This window comes from Lontra canadensis, unplaced genomic scaffold (assembly GCF_010015895.1).
Source record: "Lontra canadensis isolate GAN:19392208 unplaced genomic scaffold, GSC_riverotter_1.0 scaffold107, whole genome shotgun sequence".
NCBI classification, from domain to species: Eukaryota; Metazoa; Chordata; class Mammalia; order Carnivora; family Mustelidae; genus Lontra; species Lontra canadensis.
In genome coordinates, this window is record NW_022631101.1 from 434,735 (window position 1) to 440,734 (window position 6,000).

Here is a 6,000-nt window from a genome sequence, read left to right on the forward strand (position 1 = left end):
CTTCCAAGGGGGAACCTTCCAGGAGGGAATCCTACTCCTGGGACCTCATCAGGTCTTCCCAGAAGCCTGCCTTGGGTCCGACTGCAGCTTCAACATATCTCAAGATCAAGTCTGTGTCATCTTGCTATGATTCTCCGTTCTTCCATTCTAAGGCTCAGAATCTGACTTCCCTCTTTTATCCACGACAGGCCCCAAGGGGCTGTGAGGGGACGGGGCGGAGGATCCGCGGAGCCTAGAGCCAGGAGTTCCAATGACAACCCACACGGCCACACAGCCGCTCACCCATAAGCCACGAAGTTAAATAAACACAATCAAGTATCTGACCTACAAGCGCAAACGCCGCCATGGAGACACGCTGTCACAGTGTCACACACACATACAGACTCACACACGTTTCTCATAGGCACACAAATCTCTGCTGCTCACGCAGACACAAGCCTGAGACTCCGGGCTCAACACGCCCTGTCAGTTCCCAGATTGTCCTCGCCTGGAGAGCCTCTCACCCCCTCCAACGATCCCCGTCCGGCTCTGGTCAGAAACTGTGGATGCCTCCGCTGATTTTTATCTATGGATAGGTCCTACTCACCACGTAAGGACCACAGCTGTTCGGACACCGGAAAAGGACCCAGGGGTGGAGCGGGAATGAGATCCCGGTGCCTTCTGGGAAATGCAGTCCTTCTGGCTGGGAGCCCGAGCTTCGGGCGCCTGTACTCCGAGTGCGCAGGCGCTGGTGCGTGTGGCGGCGCGCAGCGGAGATGAGCGGACCTGTGGAGGACCGTAGTCTTAGGTGCTACTGCACGGGTGAGGGCGGCGAGTGGAATGTGAGTCCAGGCTGTAGAAAACGGAGCAAGGGCAGAGGACTCCAGAGCTTCGATCCTGCATACGGGAAGTGGAGGTAGCGGGCTCCTGAGTACGGTGCTTCCAGGGGAGAGAGCTCTGTGAGGCGACCAGAACTTTTTGTCTTTCGCACCCGGGGTACACCAGCGCCTGGAGTAGAGCCGGGAGCACATCCCGTGTCAGGTATGCATTTGCTTTATTTTTAAAAATATTTTATTTATTTGAGAGCGCGAGCGCGAGCATGAGCGAGAGGAGAGGCAGAGGGCGAGAGAGAAGCCGACTGCCGGCTAAGCAGGGAGCCCCAAGCGGGGCCGAATCCCACAAGACCTGAGCTGAAGGCAGGCGCTTAAGCCACTAAGCCACCCAGGCGCCCCTATGCATTTGTTTTAAAGAAACAATGACTCGGCAGGGGCACGTGTGTTTGGGTTTTCATTCTCTGTGACACTGAGGAACCCCTCGTGTGTCTGTACCTGTGGGGGGGGGGGGGTTGTGTTTCTGGTTGTAATTTGTTTCAGAGTTTGTTCGGTGGGTGTGATAGTGGCTTGTATTTCAGATTTTGAGTTTATAGAAAATTTATTAAGCCCTGTTCCGCCTAACACCTACATCCCCACCCCGAAATTCTTCATGCCAAGTAAGTTCTTTCCATTAAGGATGAGTCTGGGTGACTTTTGTCCAAGACACATCCTAGGAGGGCTGGCTCGTTCATGAGACACAGTGGCAAAATGCCCACTTTTTGGAGACACACAAAAAGTCTTGTGCTTATTTATTTATTTAAGTCTTTAAAGTCAAAATTAAAAATAAACTTTTAGGTCAAAGCAAATGTTTGTCAAAGAAACATAACATTATTATTATTACTATACCTGAACGATCATAAAGTATAATTTTTATTCTCTTTTTTTTTAATGGAAGAGGGGGCTCATGAAAGTCATAATGCAGACTGGCATCTTAGCCAAACCAAACCAGATTTCTATCCATCCTAATACCTCTTCCGGCTCCCCACTGGGGTTGGGAATACAGCACCAGACCCTCCGAATTTAGGTGCAACTGCCTGTGAACTCTGAACTTCTCTCATGAGGGCCTCCATGGCCCCAGTATGGAGTGCAACATTTCCTTTCACAGTTGTTGTCTGAGTACCTTGAAAGTGAAGTTTGAACATGTGCTTCATTCTCCTCTAAATTTTTTCCTTTCCCAGACTCTTTGGGAATAGGCAATAAAAAGTTTGGGTGCTTCTGTGACTGTGTATAGAATTATATAATAGGATGCATTTTTGGAGGCTTATGAGATTGTGTGTTTTTATCTGTATGACTTAAAATTTATGTGATATTTTTGAAAGATATGCTTTTCTTTTTTAAAGATTTTATTAATTTATTTGACAGAGAAAGAGATCGCAAGTAGGCAGAGAGGCAGGCAAAGAGAGAGAGATTGGGAAGCAGGCTCCCTGCTGAGCAGAGAGCCCGATATGGGGCTCAATCCCAGGACCCTGAGATCATGACCTGAGCTGAAGGCAGAGGCTTAACCCACTGAGCCACCCAGGTGCCCCAAGATAGGCTTTTCTTATGTGTGCTTTCTGTAGATGCTGTGAATGTGAATCCCTGTGTGAACAGACTTGTGTGAGAAGCTGCATGACTGAGCTGCATATGTGTGATTTTAATTATATGAGTATAAAACCCTGAGTAATTAAGACTCTATATTTGTGAGTGACTGTAAACCTTCTTGCTCTTCTCAACAATGAAATAAAGAGAGGAATGTTACACCTTTTTGGAGCAATAACTTCAAAATTTGGGTAAAAGAGGATTTGTAACTTACCTGTCCAATCATTTGGATATTTTATGTTCAGATAGATATTTTCAAGGGAAAGAATACAAATCAGCCTATCTTTCACAAACGTAGGAATTCATAGTCTTATACTCTGTATGCAAAGGGTTGCAGTTTTTGTGCCTCTCTTCTATCCCAGAGGTAAGCTTCCATTCTCCTGGCTGTGAAGGAATTTTTATAGGTAAGTTTGAAAAGCCCTGGACTAAAGACATAATTTACACATAGAAAGGCAGTTTGGCTTAGAGCAGATAACTAGGAGTAAGACTAGGAAGTCAGGCCCTGAATTCTGTGTCAAGCATCATTGTTATTTCTATTTTTTGAAGAGAAAACGGATTCAGAGAAGACAACCTGTGTAAGACCATTCAATTTGTTAACAGAGAATTACTTGCCATACTTCAAATTATAGGTAATTAATACATTGTTACCAGTAATCCAGTGAAATGCAAAATTAGAGTTTTAGTTCCTATGTAAGGCCTTATCACAATTAAAGTATAGTAACTTCGAATGGCAAAGTAGTCATTGTCAGTGATAATAATTTTATTTTGGTGTTCTCATTTTTACATTGATTTTTAAAGTTATATATTCTTCCATTTTTTAATAAAATACTAAATACTTCATTATGCATTTCCTATAGACTGTAGTTCCTGTAATGCCTGTAACTGTCCATTGTGATTTGCTTCTCTCAGACCCAATAAGTCGTAACCACCCATTGGAGATGAAAGTGGTACATCTGGAATCAAGCATTATCAGGACCAGAGTGCATAAGAAGTTCATATGAATATATAACCCAGGCTGCATTTCATTCACCAGGGTTGCATCAGTACCTCTCCCGTAGCTCATATATGTATATATGGTCTCATGGGGGATCATTTATGACCAGCTGATAGAGGAGGAAATGTCCTGAGTTTGATTCACATATGCATCCATTCAGTATACAAGCCAGAAATGGATGGACAGTACACTATAGCCCCATTCAGGAATGGCCCTGAAAATTCTTCCAGTGGAGTAAGAATTTTATCAGCATATCTGGTACTCTACTTTGAGTGAAAGGAAAAGTGACCTAAAGTTAGAATTGATATGGCCACATGTGCAGTGGTGTATGGATTGATATACAAGATATATGGATTGATATATAAGATATCTGAGAACAACAAGACTGGAAGATCAGGGAAAAGGAGGTCTGGGGCGGAGGAATGTGGAGAGACATGGTAGTAGGCATGAAGTATATCTAAGCAACTTTGTATTTTACATTAATACCCACAGAGAACATGTACTGTGAATGAAACAGTCCATCAGGTAGACAAAATGATGTGCTCAGTTAATATCATCCAGTCTTTGTCATTATTTTCCTAATTGTGGCACAATAGTGGCAGGGATAGAAGTTACCTGTGGGCCAAACAGCATGGGCTTTCATTTACCAAAGATGATGTAGCTATTAGTGCCACAAAATATTCAGCTTGTTAGCAAAAGAGATAAATTCAGAGTCCCAGTTATGGCACAGTCCCTCAAGGAGACCAACCAACCTTTTGATGGCAAGGCAGAACTTCTTCCACCCTGGACAGGAATTAACACATATTTTGATTATGGATTTACCTTTCCTGCCCACAGGGCTTCAGCTAGTACTAGCATACAAGGCTTACAGAGCTTTTGACCATTGTCATGGATCCCAATAACATTCCATCCAACCAGGAATCTACTTTGCTGCAAAGGAGGTGGCAGGAGTTAGCCCAGGACCATGGTTCCATTGTATTATATATTGTAACAACAGAAAGCTGCCAACTTGATAAAGCACCAGAAGGCCTTTTGAGGACACAGCTAAAATGCCAGGTTGGAAGATACGCTTTCCTTCAGGATACAGTACATCGTTGGAATAAAAATTTAGTGAAAAATACAAATTTATAGATTCAAGAAGTTCAGTGAACTCTAAGAAGGATAAATAGCAGAGCAAACTACAGGGAGACACAACGTAATAAAACTGCCTTAAAGCAAATATAAAGAGAATTGTGAAAGAAGCTATATAAATAGGACACATTTATGTAAATAAGGGGGAAATGATACAAATGATTGCTGACTTGTCATTAAAAAATTGAAAGACTGAAGACAATGGTAACATAATTAAAGGGCCAAAAGAAAAATAAGAAAGAATACCCCCAAATTATTCATCCAGTAAAAATACCCTTCAACAATGAAAGCAAAATGAAGATACTTCTAGATTTAAAAAAAAAAAAAAAGTTAAAAAAGTTAAGAGAATTTATCATCAGAAGACCTTAACTATAGGGAATGCTAAAGGAATTTCTGCAGACCGGAGGGAAGATATCAAATGAAAACATAGATTGTCCTGATGAGAAATGGGTATTATATGCAACTAATGAATCATTGAGCACTACGTCAGAAACTAATGATCTCCTATATGCTGGCTAACTGACCATAAAAGAAACAGGAAGAAAAGTGTGCACAAAATAGTAAATTTGTGAGCTACCTTTTTCTTTTTCGGTGTCTTTAAAACACATGACTGTTCAAACAAAACTGTAATGTTTTGTTGTGTGATTTAAAGTATAATGTGCCCGGCTATCTCAGTCTGTAGAGCATGGGACTCTTAAAGTATGTATGGGGCACCTGGATGGCTCAGTCATTAAGTGTCTGCCTTTGGCTCAGGTCATGATCCCAGGGTCCTGGGATCCAGCCCCACATCGGGCTCCCTGCTCAGTGGGAAGCCTGCTTCTCCCTCTCCCACTCCCCCTGCTTGTGTTCCCTCTCTTGCTGTGTCTCTCTCTGTCAAATAAATGAATAAAATATTTTGTAAAAAGTGTATATAAATGTAACATGTAATAGGTTCAATATAAAGAATTAAAGTAAATGGAACATTACAGGCACAGCTAGATGGACTAAGCACACTACAGCTAATCTCCCCCTTGGATTACAACCAAAAACTCTGTTTAAAATACAAAGAGCAACTACCTGAGGACTTTGAAAAGCAAATAATAGCAGGCAGATTAAGGAGAGAAGTAAAAACTTGAAGATCAATTTGTACGGCATGGTGAATTTCCTTTTATTTACTTATTTATTTTACCTCTTGTATCTCTTGGCTTTGAACTGACAGTTGATGAAACTGGGAAACAGCCTGGGAACAGAGAGGCAAAAATCCTGAGAGAAACTTATCTTCTGACCAGAGCACTAAAAAAGACGGCCCCTGTAACCCTGAGAATATTGGGGGGAATCCCCCTTTTCTCCTGTCCCCTCCACCCTCATTCCTGGTGCCTGCCCAAAGCCAGCCCCAGTGATGGAATTGCACTGATGTCAGTGCTTATGAAATCCTTAGTTAAAACACATTTCTTTAGATACAGGAAC